The 21,119-nt window shown below is 42.2% G+C and overlaps 1 protein-coding gene across 2 annotated transcripts in view; it reads right to left on the bottom strand.

The window, feature by feature from the left end:
* Positions 1-21,119, bottom strand: part of IL1RAPL2 (interleukin 1 receptor accessory protein like 2) — a 1,456,614-nt gene that overhangs the window by 1,177,600 nt on the left and 257,895 nt on the right. Inside the window, exon 1 of one of the 2 annotated variants that reach the window (XM_027533546.1) lies at positions 213-1,123. The exons of the other annotated variant lie outside the window; for it this stretch is intronic. The gene's annotated coding sequence lies outside the window, so the exon portion shown is untranslated. Of the gene's footprint in view, positions 1-212; positions 1,124-21,119 lie in introns of those variants that run through there. 2 annotated transcript variants of the gene reach the window in all.

The following is a 21,119-nucleotide window of genomic DNA, read 5'->3' as shown; positions in this document are numbered from 1 at the left end:
GAGCCCCTGGCCCTGGGAGCTCTGGTCCCTAAACTTTCTCAGAAGGATAAATGAGGGAAAAGGAAACCGGCAAATGTTGCCTGACGCGGGGACCAGAGATGCAGGAGAGGCAGAGTCCCCGTTGGCCTCAGCCGGCCTGCTCTCTGAAGTCACCTGCACATTCTCCCCTGGCCCTCACCAGCTAACTGTCCGATTTTGAAAATGGGCATTACCTGTCTGAGTCTTGCAAAACAGCCGGGGCGTCCAGCGGGGCTCAAGCCTGCCGTTCCATGTCGGGGCGATCACAGTCCAGGATGAGATAGAGAACTAGGTTGCAGAGAGCCTGGGCTCAAGCTTCCCAGGCGTCAAGGGAGGCTGCCCGAACGCGAGGGGCCCGGAGGAGGCGTAGGGAAGACGGTTGCTTCCAGAGCAGCCAGACAGGGCAGCCCCGCCCGTTTTCTCCAACTCCCAGTCCTAGCCAAAGAGGATGCTAGAAAACTTCTCCGCGCCCAAGGAAGACTTCTAGAGTTCGGCAGCGCTTCTGTGGACTTTAGGGGGAGCTGACCAGGGAGAGGTTTAAAGAGGGCTCCTAAATCACTGAGCCGCTATGCTGGAAACCAGGTGCCTCCTCTTGGCTCCGTGGCCAGAGTCTCCTAAGTCTCCTGCCTCTCAGCCTCTTCCTTCTCCAAGACTTTGCTTCGGAGCAGCCTTACTCCAGCCCCACCTCGTCTTGGCCAAAGGGTGCACGGTGGGAAGCCGCCGCGTCGGCCCGTGGCCCCTACACCCCTCACGAGGCACGCTTGCCCCAGAGGTCCTATAAGCCCTGGCGGCAGTGCAGGCAGCAGGTATGAACTCTGCCTGCCCGCCTCTCTCCTGCCGGTTCGCGGCTCCAACCTTATCTGGGAACCTTCTCCAGCCAGTGCACAAAAGCCTATATTATCTCCCCTAGCTCCGAAGAAGGAGCGGTACTCGGGAAGTGCGCTCCAGGCTTGCCTCACATCCTGCCACCGCGGATGCTGCCTCCAGAATTTGCCTAGAGCGGGGGTAGGAGGGCAGTGGAAATCACCTACAGCTGCGTCTCGGTCGCTAACAGTTTGGTGCCTCCGGGCTGACTGATTACACCGGGGAGGAGGAGGGGATTAGAGAGAATAGCTCCGGCGCGTCACGGAAAAGGGTTACTGCTGCTCCTCCTCCTCTTCCACACCCCTTTGGATTCCAATCCCGAGTTCCCCCATCCCCTGGTTAAAAAGAGAGAGAGAGAGAGAGAAAAGCACTTCCCTCTTACCTTTCCCGGGAGAAAGTGCGTCCCAGCAGCGCCGTCTAGCGTCTTTACCGGAGTACGCCAGCCTAAAGGGTTAGGCCGAGCGCGGAACCCAGTGAGTGAACGCAGGAAAAACCGATAAGCAAAGTTTGTCAACTATCCTGATCCCCAGTTCCACCCGTTGAGCAGGTATCTAGTTCAGCCAGGAGTTCGCCTGGTTGGTTCCCCCCAGGCCAGACCCTAGTGTTATTAAAGATGCATGCCGCCTAATTGTATTCATAATGTGAGCTTCTGAGTACCAGAGAGGACTCCTCTTTTCCACACCTCCCACATTAGAGATCCTTAAGTCTCTGGGTTCTCCAGACCCGCCGGGCAAACGGTTGGCAAGGAGGGCTGGGACCCCAGGATGGGCTCTGAGATAGAACCCGGGCACCAAAACCAGGCAGTGATTTTTTATGCCATGCGCCTGAGGCTTGCCAGAGGTGCTCCTGACTACGTGAGTCTTCAAGGTCATGAAACCCAGGAGGTCGTCTCTTTAAAAGTGATGGGAGAGAGGGGCAAGGACTCAGGAACTAACAGGGTTTGAAATGCAACAGATAAAGAGACCCGTCTCCATGCCAGGTATCTCCCAGAGCGTTCTGCTCCGCTCACTGGCACCTTGCTGATTAACACACTTAACAGGATTGCTCATTTAACGGGTCAGCTAAGCGCTATGCTCCAGCATTTGCTGCTGCGCTAGGCTCCTATTAATTTGTCTTTCTCTAAGCTCTCTCCAGCTGTTCTCCTGAGGCTACTCCATCGCTCTGCATTAGCTGCGGAGAGTGACGCGAGCGAGAGAGCCAAAGACTGAGACAGAGACCGGAATCGACAGCTAGCAACAGAGCGTTCTGTGCGCGCGGCGAGCCGTGCGGACCCACACCTTGCTTCAGCTTCCGTGACTATTTGGCCTCGATCCACTATCCCCTGGACTTTTAAGGCCGAGACTGTGCACAACTAAAGTTACCGTCCCTGTCTCACTTCTCATGACAAGTTTATTAATTCTTTTTTCCCATTGACCATCTCATAAAATTTGGCAGAACCCCACCCTGGAAAATTATTTCTGCAATTGGTTAGGTCCGGGGATCGAGAGAGGTCAGGTGTGGAAGAAAAGGTCCTTTTGGCAGGAACCAAGTTATCCTCCCAGGTGTTTGGTGTTTATAGGCGCAGGGTGGTGGGGGGAGGGCTGTATTTTGAAACAGCGGAAAGATCTTAGAATTTCTGCTTCTGTTGTCCTCTTTTCAGATACAAGCTCAGTCTTCCGATGGGGACTAGAGAGCCAGTTTTCCCTTGCTCTTTGCTATAGAGCTCATATAAACGTCCTTCTGCCTGAGTGCCTGCCCTGAGCAATCCGGATCACCACTTCCAGCCATCCAGCTGCACCTGCATTAATGTTATTCCGGCTCAACGTAAAGTGCTTCCAAAAAGCTGGGAACTGCAGCAACTCAGGGTGGAAGAACACTGCCTCTTCACATCTCACCTGCCTAATGCCTCCACTCTTGCCTTTAGCATAGCCCAAGCCCTCATGCCCTGGGCCCTAGCTGAGCAGCTAGGCTGTCTATAGGTGAGGCCAACTGGCCAAACCAGGAGAGCTCTCATTTACATATGAAGGTGTTAAGGAGCCAGCAGCCAGGACAAAGGGAGCTAACCCAGGGTAGCAGCCAATAATAAATATCCCTAAGCAATTTGTCAAGTAAACAAGAGATTTTAAAGAAATAACAAGAAACAAACAAACCAAAAATCACCTAGAAAGCACTGTTCCTGTGGAGCCCTTTTATCATCTTTTATGTCCAATTCCACCTAACTTCACTCTAACACTCAGTGCCTTTTTGTATCCAAGTTCTATGTCTCCTGCCCTATCAAAACTCACTCTCCCATGTACCTACCACTCTTTCAGTACTCTTCCTGCTGATGACAATGTGTCGGTGTTCCAGTCTGATAAATACCTAACTAGTCTAGCTAACCTTACTCCCCTGGGTAATATCATCCTTCACCAGAGGCTTTGAGAAGATTTTCCAAATTTGAGGAATTCAGGCACTATGGCAGATTTTCTTTAGATGGAGGAAGGGCTCTTGGTACCCATTAAAGAGGGCTGCTGTTTGGCCTATTCAGCAGTTCTGGCTTATGGTTAAATGAAGTTATTGCAATAGAGTCAAGGAATATAGGAATAAGGAGATCAAACAGGAACAAAATGCCAAGAAGATGGGGAAGGAACCACTGACTTCTCAAAAATAATGTCTGGGACCTTGCTCCTCAAAGTGATATCCATAACCAGCAGCATTGGGGCATCACCTGGGAGCTTGCTAGAATTGCAGAATCTTAGAACCCAGCCCTGGAGAAGGCAATGGCACCCCACTCCAGTACTCTTGCCTGGAAAATCCCATGGACAGAGGAGCCTGGTGGGCTGCAGTCCATGAGGTCGCTAAGAGTCAGACATGACTGAGCGACTTCACTTTCACTTTTCACTTTCATGCATTGGAGAAGGAAATGGCAACCCACTCCAGTGTTCTTGCCTGGAGAATCCCAGGGACAGAGGAGCCTGGTAGGAGGCTGTCTATGGGGCTGTCTACAGAGTCGGACACAACTGAAGCGACTTAGCCGCAGCAGCAGACCCCAGCCCCAGAACTACTGAATTAGAAACTTCACAAGTTTCTTAACAAGAAACTTAACAAGATCTTCAGGTGACCGTAAACACATACTAACAATTGAAAAGCATTTTAAAGAAAACCTTTCAACTCTGCCTCGTCCAGGAGAGGAAAAGGACAGTTAGTGTAATCACCTAAGGATCTAAAAATAGGGTCTGGCACCACCAATGTCAGATGATAAACACCACAGAACAAGGCCAGAAATGAGGCCCAATATATATCAAGTTATAGTTAGCAGCTCTACCTACAGACAGCCTGTTTGCAAAACTGTCCTTAGTTACATGAAGAAATAGATGAGAATGTGTCATAGCTTAAAATAATTCTATCACTACCACTGAACAAACAGATCGATTCCCATGTTCCACTAGAGGAGGGTCAGTATCATCTATTAAGAACAGGACTTTACACAGTTCAGCAAATTATGGGTACTCAATATATGCTCGCCGATTAATGGTGAGAAGAGCTAATAACCATTTAGTGAAGCCAAAAGTATTTATGAAATTAAAAATTGTGATAAGTAGCTTTGCAAAAAAAATAACCAAAAAAATATGCTGAATTGAAATATATCTCTTCCAATGGCAAATTTCAAAGCTACCTATTAGGATAATACAGTGAGACTAGAGAACAAATAGTTATTGAGTGTCTGCTCACTTACCAGGTGTCCTACATACTTGATCTTATTTCATCCATGTTTCTAGACTTGGATGATGGCCCAAATTACCAGTTTGGCACCTTGTTAAAGATTCCTGGAACCATGCCGCAGATCTATTAAATGAGACTCTCAAGGAATGAACTGCCTCAAAAGAGGAGTACCTTTCTAAGCAAAACTTAAAACCCATGAACCCTAAGAGAATGATACATTTTACTATGTACTAATTAAACAGTTCTCCAAAGCGGGGGGAACTACAATAAGCAAAGTCGAAAGACAAACCATAAACTAGGAGAAAAATTGCAACAACCAAAGGGAGAATTTTATTACTATATAAAGGGCTCTTAGGAATTAATTAGAAAAATAATCAACCCAACAGAAAAATAGGCAAAGGACATGAATAGGTTCTACATGTGAATGGATATGTATGCATGGGGAAATAACTGCAAACTAAACCATAATGGCAAAGAATAGGTATTCCATAGTATTGATACCTAGTGTTGGCAAGTGTGTAAAGAAATAGAGCCTCTCATTCACAGTTAGCTGGAGCGTAAAATAGTGTGACCACTTTGGAGAACAATATGTTAATGTCCATAAAGACTACTGGCATGAACTGAATCACCATACACATATTCATATATGAAAAGATATTTCAAGAAATTGGCAACAGTGATTCTTTTTTGGAAGAAGGGATCACTGGCAATGTGAAGTGAGATTATGTTTTATTATGTTTTACTACGTATTAGGTGGTACATTGGAATTTGTTACACCCTCACCGTTAAAGAATTATCCATTTGCACTCTTTATCTTGTGACTTTGAGTACCTCCCGTGAGGAATTTATTTCCCCAATTCCACTGTGGTTGGCCACATGACTTGCTATGAGCAAAGCACTATGAGCAGACAATCTTAATGGCTTGGCTCCTCATACTTCTACCTACCAGTAGTCCTGGGTAGTTCCTGGTCCAAAGAGAATAAGGCACACAAACTAAACCTAAAACCAGCCCACAGTGTGAGGCCAAGCCCAGGCAAGCCCAAAAGAGATGAGGTAAACCCAAGCTGACTTACAAACTTGTGAATAGGAAGCAGATGCTTATTGTATGACACTGATACCTTGTGGGGGTTTTCTCATAATGCATTATTTCAACAATAACTGACTAATGAAATTCCCTTTATGCTTAGAAATATTTAAGCATATTTTCCACCTAACGAGGATTTTTAAAATCATAAATAACTATCTATCATTAGGACATAGGTTGAATAAAATATGGAACATCAGTACATACTTTCTACTACAGACTTATGTTAAATTTAATCCCAGTGATAAATAGAAATGTTATTCCTATATAGTTGTGTTCATGTTTTCCCATTTTTCTCCCATTAGTATTATACATACCATATTACATCACTGTTATAATTATTACATTATATGATTTATGTCTTTTTAAAGAAACTGAGAGAAGAAAGGAAATCAAATATATGTTTATATTTTTTGTATTGTTAGCCTTATTTACCATGTCTGGTTCTCTCATTTTTCCCTGTGGATATGAGTTACCTTCTGCTGCAGTTTCCTTACTCTAATATAACATTGCTTCCACCAACCTCATTTGTGCTGTTATTGTCAAATATTACAGCTCTACATGTTATAATCCCCACAGCACAAACATACAATTGCTTTTTATATCAGTGAGAATAAAGGGAAAGAAATATTTATGTATATTGTCAAAACTGCCTTTACTGATGCTGTTTATTTTTCTTCATGTGGACTGAAATTACTTTGCAGGTAACTTGCTTTCATACTGGTGATGGTGGTGGCTTAAGTCACTAAGTTGTGTACAACTCTTCATGACCCCATGGACTGTAGCCTGCCAGGCTCCCCTGTCCATGGGATTATCCTGGCAAGAATACTGGAGTGAGTTGCCATTTCCTTCTCTGGGGGATCTTCCCAACCCAAGAATCGAACCCAAGTCTTCTACACTGCAGGTGGATTCTTTACTGCTGAGTCACTAGGGAAGCCTGGTTCATACTAAAGAAACTCAATCAGCACTTTTTAAAATTAAAATGGGTCTTTTGCAACAAATTCTATCATTATTATTTAATTTGAGAATGCTTTTATTTTGCCTTAATTTTTGAAAGTTCCTTTTGTTGGGTATGAATTCCTAATTCAAAGCTCTTTTTTTCTTTCAGCATTTTGCGTATGTCATTCCACTGCTTTCTGGCCTCCACTGTTTGAGAGAAACCATCTTTTACTCTTTATTAAGGTTTTGATGTACATGACGAGTCATTTTTCTCTTGATGCTTTTAAGATTTTTCTCTTTGTCTCTCAGAATTTTAACTATGATGTCTCTCCATATGGGTCTCTTGGTGTTTATGCTTTTTATAGTTCATTGACCTTCTTGGATATGTAAATTAATGTTCATCAAATAAGGGAAGTTTTCAGCTATTATTTCCTCAAATTATTTCTCTTCTCTTTTCCTCTCCTTCAGGTACTTCTATTATGCATAATTTAGTGTGCTTTAATGGTATCCCACATTTTTCCAAGTCCCTATTCTTTTTTCATTATCTTTTTCTCTCTGTTCTTCAGATTGCATGCCTGTGTGCTAAGTCGTTTCAGTTGTATCCGACTCTGTGTGACCCCATGGACTGTAGCCCACCAGGCTCCTCTGTCCATGGGATTCTCCAGGCAAGAATCCTGGAGTGGATTGCCATGCCCTCCTCCAGGGGATCTCCATGACCCAGGGATCGAACCCACATCTCTATGTCTCCTGCATTGGCAGACAGGTTCTTTACCACTAGCGCCACCTGGGAAGCCCTATTCTTTAGATTACCTAATATCTAATAATCTGTGGGCTTCCTAAGTGGCTCAGTGGTAAACAATCTGCCTGCCAAGCAGGAGATGCAGGTTGGATCTCTGGGTCAGGAAGCTCTCCTGGAGAAGAAAATGGCAACCCACTCCAGTATTCTTGCCTGAAAAATCTGATGGGTAGAGAAGCCTGACAGGCTACAGTCCATGGGATTGAAAAAGACTCAGACAAGACTTAGGGTCTAAAACAACCACAACAATCTATCTTCAAATTCATCAACTTTTTTCTTCTGTCAGTTCAAGTCTACTGTTGGGCTCCTCTAATAAATTTTCACTTATGTTATGGTACTTTTCAGCTCCAGAATTTCCATTTAGTTTTTTCTATAAGTTATATCTCTTAATTGTTATTATCTATTTGATTATATTTTCATCATAAATTGTTTTAATTCTTTAAGGTGGCTCAGACAGTAAAGAATCCACTTGTAATGTGGGAGACCTGGGTTTGATCCCTGGGCTGGAAAGATCCTCTAGAAAAGGGAATGGCTACCCACTCCAGTATTCTGGCCTGGAGAATTCCATGGACAGAGAAGCGTAGCAAGCTACAGTCCATGGGTCGCACTGAACAACTTTCACTAAGCATAGTTTACTTTAATTATTTAAACATACTTATAGTGACATCTCTGAAGTGTTTGTCTGTTACACCTGACATTTTGGCCCCCTTCCAGAAAGTTTCTATTGTTGTTGTTGTTTTTCTCTTTATTATAAATGAGTCATGCTTTCCTGGCTTGTTTGTTTTCACCTATCTTGCTATTTGGGGTTAAAAATTGGAGATTTAAGGGAATGTAGCAACTCTGGACACTGATTCCCCTCCCGACTCTCTGGGGCTTTTTTTTGCTTGTTGTTTATTTGTTCAATAACTTGGATAAGATATTTTAGTGAAGTCTGTTTTCCTAACACGTGAAGCCTTTGGTGTCATTCCTCAGTGGACAAAGCCTAGGCTGTGCACACAATCATCCTGGAATGACTGTAGTTTTAGCAGGGCTCTCTTTCATTGTCTCTTTCCCTGACCTCTCTGTTAGGCTGCGTGCCTCATCTGGAACCACACCCAGCTGTTATGCTCCAGGAATTGGGCTGATTGTTCTATTGTTTTCAATAATATTCTGTCCATAAACTGTTACAGGGTCTGAAGCAGTTAAATTTAGGCAAATCTAGTTGTGGAAACTAGTCTTCAAGGTTTGCTCTGAGTCCAGGATGGCTTTTCATTTCTGTCTCTTACCATGGTTCCCTAGTGAACTGGCTTTTCTATAGTTTATCTTGTTCTGAATTAAAAAGGGCTACTAGCCTCCTCTGGTTCACTTACCACCAAAGTCTCCACTGTTTTTGAGTTCCCTTAGGCTTGAACTTCCCTCATATTCTATTTCAAATAAGTCAGTTCATTTCAGGAAAGCTTCAGAAGAGTCTGTTCTTGTGGAATAAATATTTATTTATTTGCTGGATGCCCTTAGGACAATTTCCAGGTTTTTAAAATAAACTTTTCATCAGTTACGCTTGTTTCAACAGGGAGTGAATCTGTGGAACTCCTCATACTGTCATTCCAGAAGTGGAACTCTCAAATGAGTCTTTAAAGTTAAAGCCATCATGACAAGAATATGCATAGCAACACAAACTCAGTCCTCAAAAAACAATTATTTATCAGAAGGAAGAAGAAAAGTCATAGGTTACAATGGCTCAGAGGAGAACACAGAGACTTCATTTCAAACAGGAGAAATTTTAGGGAGTCAGAGGAGGGAAAATAATGCTGGGAAGAACCAGGGAAAGCTTCATGAAGGAGATAGCATCTGAAAGTGGTTTAAAATATAGGTAGATATGAAGAGGGGAATATCAGGCAGATGACACAGTATCCATTTATTCATTTGTTCCATGAATATTTACTGAAAGCTCACTATATGTCAGACACTGTTTTGAGGTGCTAGGTATAAACCACTGAACAACACAGACAAGAGTCTCTGACTAAATGAAATTTAAATTCTACTGATAATGGGGTGGGAGGGTAAAACAGAAAAAAATAGTTTATAAGCAAGTGTATAATATAGCAGAGAATTGTGCTATGAAAAAAGTAAAGCAGGGTAGGTGATATGGAGAGGGCCAGGAAATTTTTAATTTTCAATACAGTGGTCAAGGAACACCTCACAGGAAAATCAGGGTTTGAGGATTGTCTTAAAGAAAATAAGGGAACGAGTCCATTCTATAACTGGAACAGAATGTTCCAGATAGAAGGGATATGAAGTGCAAAGTTCCTAGGGCCAGAGCATGCTCAGCAAAGGAAACTAGCACATGGGCCAGTGTGGTCAGGCCTAAGTGAGTAAGGATTCAAAATGGTAGGATTCAAGTTCAGTGGAATAGCAGGAGGGCCAGAGATGGTCAGCATGAGCAAGTGTGTATGGCAGAAATCTGTGCTGCATTTAATGAGAAAAGGGGGCCATGGCGTCTGTGGTCTAGAATCCCTAAAAAGGATTAGTGAAAGAGATCTGGAACAATGGACTTCAGCCAATATCTGGAGGGCTTCAAATGTCAGCCTGAAGATCTTGTATTTAATTCAGTGGGAAAGACAGAGAGCTTCATAGGTATAACCTTCAAAACCCAGACTCATAAGAAGGTAGGATATGTCTTCTCTTCCCTCCTCATCCTCATCCTTGTCTTATCACCATATCCCTACTGAGGCCAGAAGTGGGCAAGGAGCAAGGTCAAGTATCAGGAAGTGAACAAGTGAAAATCTTAGTCGCTCAGTCATGTCTGACTCTTTGTGACCCCATGGACTGTAGCCCGTCAGGCTCCTCTCTCTCCATGGAATTCTCCAGGCAAGAATACTGGTGTGGATAGCCATTCCCTTCTTCAGGAGATCTTCCCAACCCAGGGATCAAACCTGCATCTCCTGCATTGCAGGCGGATTCTTAACCGTCTGAGCCACGAGAAGGCAGGTACAAACAACCCAATTTTGTTCATTTTCTTGGCTGAGTAATATTCCATTGCATATATGTACCATATCTCCTTTATCTATTCCTGTATTGATGGACATTTAGGTTGCTTCCATGCCCTGGCTATTGTAAATAATGCTTCTATGAACATTAGGGTATACGTGTCTTTTTTAATTACGGTTTTCTCAGGGTATATGCCCAGTAAAGAAACTGCTTCATCATATGGGATTTTTATTTTTAGTTTTTTAAGAAACTTGCATACTGTTTCTCAGCCACCATAGCTGATGGTGGTTGAGGTGATGTGGATGAACCTAGAGACTGTCATACAGATTGAACTAAGTCAGAAAGAGAAAAACAAATACAGTATACTAATATATATATATATATATGGAATCTAGAAAAATGGCACTGATGAACCTGTATGCAGGAGAAGAATAGAGACGCAGACTTAGAGGATGAACTTATGGACACAGGCGAGGGAGGAGAGGGTGGGGCAAATTGAAGAGAGTAGCACTGACATATATACCCTGTCACGTGTAAAATAGCTAATTGGAAGCTGCTGTATATCACGTGGAGCTCAGCTTAGTGATCTATGATGACGTAGAGGAGTGGAATGGGGAGGTAGAGGGAGTCTCAAGACGGAGGGGATATATGCATATATACGGCTGATTCATGCTCTTGTACAGCAGAAACTAACACAGAAACTAACACAACATTATAAAGCAATTATACTCCAATCAAAAATGAAAAAGGCAGGTACAGGCCAGGGATAACCACTGGGCTAGCTCTCCTCTCACACATCTCAAGCCTTGATTGACTTCTTGGTGGGGAAGAGATCTTTGTCTAATATTCAACTACTTTCTTTGACAAAACAAGTTCTCATCTTTTACTACATTGTCAGGAAATTTCTGTTTACATCTCACCTAAATCCCTTTACCTTTGGTTTACTCCTTAGAGGAGCAAGCATCACTTCTACCAGCTAGGGTTTCTGAAGAGAACAGGAGAAAAATTATACTGAAAAAAACTCTGTCACCCTCAAAGAAAGGAAGTCAATATTTATTTACTTTATATCCATCAAAAAAACCCTTGTCAAAGGAAAGTCAGATATTACTAAGCATCAGCACATTTGCCAAAAAGGGTAAAGTCAGTTATAAACAGCCTTATGAATCAATTCATTGGAGTTCAGGCTTTTATCACTAAAAGAAGAAAATCCTCTGCATTATAATAAAAGAAAATCTCAATCACAGAACAATAAAAAGGCAATCCAATGCTTAAAGAAGCACCTCTGACACTTAGGAAAATGGTTTTGCTACATCAGAAGTCAAAACTGTCTCTATAATGATGCTTTAAATTGGACTTGTACTTCAAATAGCAATGCTGTAAGTTAAGGTTTCTGGCTTTGACATGAGTTCTTTGAAAGCACTGAGAAGTTGGGGCCAATCAAAGAAACAGAGCACCATAAGGTAATTAATTATTGCAGCGTGTTTCTAGATAAACACTCATACACCATTATAACAATTCAAACTCTCAGCTGTCACTTCAGTTCATTTATGGCTGAAGGAAAACTGCTCCTTTTATTAATATGCCCTGTCAGCATGGTGTGATTCTGTAATATGTTCTAGATCATCAGAAAAAATTTCAAGTGTCCTCAACATCCTTTTACCGTCAAGTATATGATACTGTTGTCTCAGTATTTGAAAACTGGTATATGCATGATAATTTTTATTAACCAGGTGCTGGATTAACAAGAACATCGCTTTCCTTAGCCATAGCCAATAGCTGATACTTTAACACAAGAAAAATCATGTTTTAGTAGAAATTGTTAAAGAACAAGAATAAACACCAGAAGTAGCTTTCTCATTGCATGCCATGCCTTATGATCTGCTCTAAACTTTAAGACAAAGATCTTTTTAAACAAAATTTCAAAACCTTGTCCTAGACATTTCAGGCTTCTATAACAAATATCATAGACCTCGTGATTTAAATAAGAAACATGTATCTCTCACAATTATGGAGGCTGGACAACTGAGATCAGGGTGCCAACATGGTTGGATTCTTAGTGACAACCTTATTCCTGGTCTCCTTGTATCCTGACATGGTGGAGAGAGATGGGGGGAAGAGAGAGAGAGTGAAGGGATGGGTGGTAGAGAAAGAGGTAGGAAATGAGGGAGCAAGAGATAAAAAAAAAGAGAGAGAGAGAATACTCTCTAGTGTCCCTTCTTATAAAGGCACTCAGTTCAGTTAGTTAAGTCGCTCAGTCATTTCTGACTCTGCAACCCCATGGACTGCAACACGACAGCCTTCCCTGTCCATCACCAACTCCTGGAGTTCACTCAAACTCATATCTGTTGAATTAGTGATGCCATCCAACAATCTCATCCTCTGTCATCCCCTTCTCCTCCTGCCCCCAATCCCTCCCAGCATCAGAGTCTTTTCCAATGAGTCAACTCTTCCCATGAGGTGGCCAAAGTACTGGAGTTTCAGCTTTAGTATCATTCCTTCCAAAGAAATCCCAGGGCTGATCTCCTTCAGAATGGACTGGTTGGATCTCCTTGCAGTCCAAGGGACTCTCAAGAGTCTTCTCCAACACCACAGTTCAAAAGCATCAGTTCTTCGGGGCTCAGCTTTCTTTATAGTCCAACTTTCCCATCCATACATGACTACTGGAAAAACCATAGCTTTGACTAGATGGACCTTTGTTGGCAAAGTAATGCCTCTGCTTTATAATTTGCTGTCTAGGTTGGTCATAGCTTTTCTTCCAAGGAGCAAGTGTCTTTTAATTTCATGGCTGCAGTCACCATCTGCAGTGATTTGGAGCAATCATTTCACAGACAATAAAGTCTGTCACTGTTTCCATTGTTTCCCATCTATTTGCCATGAAGTGATGGGACCGGATGCCATGATCTTAGTTTTCTGAACATTAAATTTTAAGCCAACTTTTTCACTCTCCTCTTTCACTTTCATCATGAGGCTCTATAGTTCTTCTTCATTTTCTGCCATAAGGGTGGTGTCATCTGCATATCTGAGGTTATTGATATTTCTCCTGGCAATCTAGATTCCAGCTTGTGCTTCATCCAGCCTGGCATTTTGCATTATATACTCTGCATAGAAGTTAAATAAGCAGGGAGACAATATACAGTCTTTTTTTTTTTTTTTTTTTTTTTACTTTACAATATTGTATTGGGTTTACCATACGTTGACATGAATCTGAATGGGTGTACATGTGTTCCCCATCCTGAACCCCCTTCCCACCTCCCTCCCCATCCCATCCCTCTGGGTCATCCCAGTGCACCAGCCCCGAGCACCCTGTATCATGCATCGAACCTGGACTGGCGATTCGTTTCACATATAATAATATACATGTTTCAATGCCATTCTCCCAAACCATCCCACCCTCACCCTCTCCCACAGAGTCCAAAAGACTGTTCTATACATCTGTGTCTCTTTTGCTGTCTCACATACAGGGTCATTGTTACCATCTTTCTAAATTCCATACATATGTGTTAGTATACTGTATTGATGTTTTTTCTTTTTGGCTTACTTCACTCTGTATAATAGGCTCCAGTTTCATCCACCTCATTAGAACTGATTCAAATGCATTCTTTTTAACAGCTGAGTAATACTCCATTGTGTATATGTACCACCGCTTTCTTATCCATTCATCTGCTGATGGACATCTAGGTTGCTTCTATGTCCTGACTATTATAAACAGTGCTGTGATGAACATTGGGGTACACGTGTCTCTTTCAATTCTGGTTTCCTCGGTGTGTATGCCCAGCAGTGGGATTGCTGGGTCATATGGCAGTTCTATTCCCAGTTTTTTAAGGAATCTCCACACTGTTCTCCATAGTGGCTGTACTAGTTTGCATTCCCACCAACAGTGTAAGAGGGTTCCCTTTTCTCCACACCCTCTCCAGCATTTATTGCTTGTAGACTTTTGGATAGCAACCATTCTGACTGGCGTGAAATGGTACCTCATAGTGGTTTTGATTTGCATTTCTTTGATAATGAGTGATGTTGAGCATCTTTTCATGTGTTTGTTAGCCATCTGTATGTCTTCTTTGGAGAAATGTCTGTTTAGTTCGTTGGCCCATTTTTTGATTGGGTTGTTTATTTTTCTGGAATTGAGCTGTAGGAGTTGCTTGTAAATTTTTGAGATTAATTCCTCAGTTGCTTCATTTGCTATTGTTTTCTCCCATTCTGAAGGCTGTCTTTTCACCTTGCTTATAGTTTCCTTTGTTGTGCAAAAGCTTTTAAGTTTAATGAGGTCCCATTTGTTTACTTTTGCTTTTATTTCCATTACTCTGGGAGGTGGGTCATAGCAGATCCTGCTGTGATTTATGTCGGAGAGTGTTTTGCCTATGTTCTCCTCTAGGAGTTTTATAGTTTCTGGTCTTTAATCCATTTTGAGTTTATTTTTGTGTATGGTGTTAGAAAGTGTTCTAGTTTCATTCTTTTACAAGTGGTTGACCAGTTTTCCCAGCACCACTTGTTAAAGAGATTATCTTTTCTCCATTGTATATTCTTGCCTCCTTTGTCAAAGATAAAATGTCCATAGGTGCGTGGATTTATCTCTGGGCTTTCTAATATACAGCCTTGACATACTCCTTTTCCTATTTGGAACCAGTCTGTTGTTCCATGTCCAGTTCTAACTGTTGCTTCTTGACCTGCATACAGATTTCTCAGGAGTCAGGTAAGGTTGTCTGGTATTCTCATCTCTTGAAGAATTTTCCACAGTTTGTTGTGATACACACAGTCAAAGGCTTTGGCATAGTCAATAAAGCAGAAGTAGATGTTTTTCTGGAACTCTCTTGCTTTCTCAATGATCCAATGGATGTTGACAATTTGATCTCTTGTTCCTGTGACTTTTCTAAATCCAGCTTGACCATCTGGCAGTTCACGGTTCAACATACTATTGAAGCCTGGCTTGGAGAATTTTGAGCATTTGTTTGCTAGCGTGTGAGATGAGTGGAATTATGTGGTAGTTTGAACATTCTTTGGCATTGCCTTTCTTTGGGGATTGGAATGAAAACTGACTGACCTTTTCTAGTCCTGTGGCCACTGCTGAGTTTTCTAAATTTACTGGCATATTGAGTGCAGCACTTTGACAGCATCATCTTTTAGGATTTGAAATAGCTCAACTGGAATTCCATAACCTCCACTAGCTTTGTTCTTAGTGATGCTTCCTAAGGCCTACTTGACTTTGCATTCCAGGATGTCTGGCTCTAGTCCAGTGATCATGCCATCGTGGTTATTTGGGTCATGAAGATCTTGAGAACTCCATGAACAGTATAAAGGCACTAATCCCATTAATAAGGACTCTGTCCCTGTGACCTAGTTACCTCCTAAAGCTGCTGCTACTGCTGCTGCTAAGTTGCTTCAGTCGTGTCCGACTCTGTGTGACCCCATAGACAGCATTAGGAGACACTAGGCTCCTCTGTCCCTGGGATTCTCCAGGCAAGAATACTGGAGTGGGCTGTCATTTCCTTCTCCAATGCATGAAAGTGAAAAGTGAAAGGGAAGTCGCTCAGTCATGCCCGACTCTTAGCAACCCCATGAACTGCAGCCTACCAGGCTCCTCCGTCCATGGGATTTTCCAGGCAAGAGTACTGGAGTGGGGCCTCCTAAAGCTACTACCTCCTAATACCATCATACTGGGGGTTCAGATTTCAACATACAAATTTGGGTAGTGTACACATGCATTCAGTCCATAACAAATTTCTATTCTCTAAAAGAGTTCCAACTTTCAGCAAGCAGCTTTTCTTAAAAAGTGGAAATATTGAAAGCTTCCAGTAGAACTGCCTGCAACACCCAGCCCCATACCACCCTCAATATGTATCTTCACTTCTTAGAATATAAGACAACATCTTAGAGATCTGGGTAGCTGTTATTTACTTCCTGTGAATGTACCAAAGAAAGCTCACACTTGTCAAAAAACATCACTAATTAACTCTCAAAAAGTAAAATTTCACTTTGTTGGACTTGCACTGCACACCAGTTATTTTAGATCATACACATTGAAACAAAGCAGCAAAGCTCCGTGAAGAACATACCAGGGTAGAAATCAGAAAACCTGAGAAATTTCTCTCTTGCTGTTATTGTTGTCATTGTTTTTAAAATCATCTGTTCCTCATTTGGTATCTCTGTTTTTCTCCCTCTAAATTGCCTTGGGAGGAGGGGTAAGGAGTGATATTATCACCTGACAGGGATATGATACAGAATATTTAAAAAGTGCCCGCAAATCATTTAGAATGTCTTGGAGATAAACACCAACAAGCTACTATTATAGTATCATTAATAACTAAAAATAATAATCAAACACAGTTAGTGAAAATGCTGTTCTAATATAAAATACACTGTTTCATAGCAGAAAGGATGGATTTGGATCTTAAATTTTTTCTTTCTCTGTTTCCTAGTATTGCCTCGATTGCCAGCATGAATCATGCTGTACATTCAGTCTCAGGTCCCCTGCGAGTCTCCTTATATAATGACCAGGAGTCAAAATTAGTTTCTCTTTTCTTTGTTGTGGTCACAAGCACTAGATACAACAGTCATCTGGGCAATTCACTCCAGATCAATAAAACCTTATCAATGTTGAAACTTTCTAAATCTTTCAATTAGAAAATGTCAATAAACAGAATGTTCTCTTTCATATGCCAAAAGTTCATACAAGAATGCTAATACCTCTTCAGTAGTTTAGAACCTCTGCAACTTTAGATCATCTTTCACTTCTTTTGTCAGGATTATGTCATAAAAGTGTTATGTTTTAACTTATTTATCATGTCACTTCTTGGAGTCATCTCTTTTTTTAGCTGAATTAAGAGATTAGGTGCATTGGAATAAAATAACCCATAGAGTTTGAAATATATAGTAAGGTGAAATTATTTTTAATGATACCTTTGATTTATATTTTAATTTTAAATGCACAGATAAAGTGGTATCATTAAACATACTTTAACTTTTTATAATAAATTAATGGTACCTTAGTTATTATGTTATAAAGTAAGGACACATAAATTATTCATACATACCTACTGCAAATTGAATTTTTAAAACTACCTTTATTTTCCATATTCTGGTCTCATCTTAGCCACTAGTGGAAAATAGTCCATTTCACAGCCACTGCTAATATGACACAGTTGGCAGTCTTTACTAGAATAGGCTTAAAAGTGAATGAAAAAAGAAATGTCAATGTTGGGGAATATAGATCAGATGAGAACACCCTTCCAGCGAAATTGAGCATTTACACAATGACAGAATAAGGAACGAGTTCTCACAAATGTTACTGTTGGTTAAAGAATTTAGACGTACAAATATTTTAGATTTTGTCCTTTGTGGTTTATTGATTTTATGGAGTTTTTCTTATTTAACTCACTATTTGAGAACACTTCACTAAGGACCTGCCTCTCCCTCCCTATTTGCTCCAATTCTCCTTTGCACTTTGCTCCTAAACCCTAAGGGCCTTGGTGAGCACAGAATTCTCACTTTATGCCTCAGTAGGTGTGAAGAACAGGAAGAGTGAGAACCAGGAATCAGTGATATGATGGAAGCTATGAATCCAGCCCCTTACAAGGTCACAGTTTTGTCTCCTTGGTGTTCTCCTAAGTTGGCAGAGAAACCAAGACTAGGTAAAGGCTCTATTTACCCCCTCTCCACAGTATCAGTTGCCCTGCCACAGAAGCTCTCCCACTTCCATCACTACCCAGGTGGGGGTTGCTGCTGCTGTTAAGTTGCTTCAGTTGTGTCCGACTCTGTGCGACCCCATGGACTGCAGCCTACCAGGCTTCTCCGTCCATGGGATTCTCCAGGCAAGAACACTGGAGTGGGTTGCCATTTCCTTCTCCAATGCATGAAAGTGGAAAGTGAAAGCGAAGTCACTCAGTCGTGTCTGACTGTTAGCGACCGCATGGACTGCAGCCTACTAGGCTCCTCCATCCATGGGATTTTCCGGGCAACAGTACTGGAGTGGGGTGCCATTGCCTTCTCCCCAGGTGGGGGTACCTTTAGCAAAAACTCAGTTAGATGCTGCTTCTTCCTTCCTTTTGGTACCTAGCTCCCAGGAGCCCAAGGTGCCCCTCAGACTACACAAGGGTTCCCATTAGTCACCTCACCTGAGCCTTCTCTTTCCCAGCAGCACTTCACACTTGAAACCTTTCTCCTTCTCTTGCCCTTTAAATTTGACCTTCCCTTGGCTCCAGCGTCTTGGATCTTTGTTCTCTATTTGCAAACTGAAAAAGTGCTCAGGTGATAATGGGCTGTTGTAGTAACTTGTATAGTAGTGAATGCTAACAGCAGTCCCTTCTTTATCCCCAAGAAGAGCTCAGGAATGCCCAGCTCTGCAGCAAGAAGTCATTATGCAGGGAATCAGACCCCTTCAATCTCATCCCCACAGTGTTAGATTACCCAAAGGGGCAGAATACACTACTTAAGCCACCACACCAACAAATCAGCTGTCCTCACCCACTCCCTTACCAAGAAGAACAAACTCTGAAAGATGTTAGTATTTCATAAATAAAGAGGGGGGCCCCACAGTGTTAGACTACCCAAAGGGGCAGAATACACTACTTAAGCCACCACACCAACAAATCAGCTGTCCTCACCCTCTCCCTTACCAAGAAGAACAAACTCTGAAAGATGTTAGTATTTCATAAATAAAGAGGGGGGCCCCACAGTGTTAGACTACCCAAAGGGGCAGAATACACTACTTAAGCCACGACACCAACAAATCAGCTGTCCTCACCCACTCCCTTACCAAGAAGAACAAATTCTGAAAGATGTTAGTATTTCATAAATAAAGAGGGGGGAAAGCAATGATTTAGTCATACAGGAGAAAAGTAGAACAGTCATTCAATTATTTTAACATTTAGAGTTTTTACTGTTGCTTTTTAGTCACTGAGTCATGTCCAATTCTTTGCGACCCATGGACAGCAGCCTGGCAGGATGGCAGGGTGCTGTCCATGGGATTTCTCAGGCAAGAATACTGGAGTGGGTTGCCATTTTCTCCTCCAGGGCATCTTCCTGACCCAGGGATCAAATCCAAGTCTCCACATCTCCTGCATTACAGAGGATTCTTTACCACTGAGCCACCAGGGAAGCCCTTGGAATTTTTATAGTGGAGGCATAATTCCAGTGCTTAGAACCTCTAAAGATCTTGTCCCTGCCGCAAGGAGAAGTGAGAGGTGGTGGACTGTTATTGCCATTGCCACAACCCTCCCCTTCCTTGTAAGGTCAAGCATAGCTAGGATGTAGGGAGCAAGAGAATGTCAGTTACAGCACAAGGGACCAGGTGCAAGTGCAGGAACAATGACTTTAGCCTTTTTTTTAAATTTTAATTGGAGGCTAATTACTTTACGATATTGTGGTGGTTTTTGCCATACATTGACATGAATCAGCCATAGGTGTACATGTGTTCCCCATCCTGACTGTCCCTCCCACCTCCCTCCCCATCCCATCCCATCCCTCAGGGTCATCCCAGTGCACCAGCCCTGAGCACCCTGTCTCATGCATCGAACCTGGACTGGTGATCTATTTCACATATGATAATATACATATTTCAATGCTATTCTCTCAAATCATCCCACCCTCACCTTCTCCCACAGAGTCCAAAATCTGTTCTTTACATCTGTGTCTCTTTTGCTGTCTCACAAATAGGGTCATCATTACCGTCTTTCTAAATTCCATATATATACGTTAATATACTGTATTGGTGTTTTTCTTTCTGACTTTAGCCCTTTTAATGGTTTCAGGCTCTTTCATTCTCAATAGAGGGCCAGGCATGCCTCTATTTTGCTTCTGGGATATATGTCAATGTAAGCCAAAATGATGAGTATAACTGTGAAGAAGATTCTTTGATGACACTCCTAACTCTGGTCCTTCCCCACGAATGCCTGTCCCCTGCAGAACTTACTGTCTCTAACTGCTCCATCGAAGTTCAATAGCCAATCAAATCTATATTTCTTTATATTCTTGACTCTTCCCCTCACTGCTATGTGCGTGTGTGTGTGCATTCTCAGTTGCTTCAGTCATGTCTGTCTCTTTGCAACCTGATGGACCGTAGCCCACCAGGCTCCTCTGTCCTTGGGATTCTCCAGACAAGAATACTGGAGTGGGTTGCCATGCCCTTCTGCAGGGGATCTTTCTGACCCAGGAATTGAACCAGGGTTTCCTGCATTGCAGGCAGATTCTTTAACAGCTGAGCTATCAGGGAAGCCCTATTCCAGTGTAAAGATATAAATCCTAAGAAATAAATAAGTATATAACATGTCAGATGTTGATAAGTGCTATGAAAAGAGATAAAACAGTGGCAAGTGAATATATTGTGTGGGGTATGCAGACAGAGTTGCAGTTTAAAATACATTGCTAAGTGGGGCTTCCATCATGATCCAGTGGTTAAGAATATGCCTGCCAATGCAGGGGACACTGGTTCAATCCCTGGTCCAGGAAGATTCCACATGTCACTAGGCAACTAAACCCATATGCCACAACTAGCCCATGAGCTGCAACTACTGAGCCCATATACAGCAACTACTGAAGCCCATGTGCCTAGAGCCCATGCTTCACAACAAGAGAAGTCATAGGAATAAGAAGCCTGTGCTCTGCAACTAGAGAAAGCCTGCATGCAGCAACCATACCCAGTGCAGCCAAAATAAATAAATAAATATTTAAAAAAATAAAATAGAGTGCTCAAGTTAGAAAGCTCTATATAGATATCTGCAGGAAGTTCATCCCAGGCAAAGAAAACAAGTTCAAAGGCTGTCAAGTGGGAGTGTGCCT

The sequence above is a fragment of the Bos indicus x Bos taurus genome, chromosome X (genome assembly GCF_003369695.1).
Source record: "Bos indicus x Bos taurus breed Angus x Brahman F1 hybrid chromosome X, Bos_hybrid_MaternalHap_v2.0, whole genome shotgun sequence".
Classification (NCBI taxonomy): Eukaryota; Metazoa; Chordata; class Mammalia; order Artiodactyla; family Bovidae; genus Bos; species Bos indicus x Bos taurus.
This window is presented reverse-complemented; position numbering and strand designations above follow the sequence as displayed.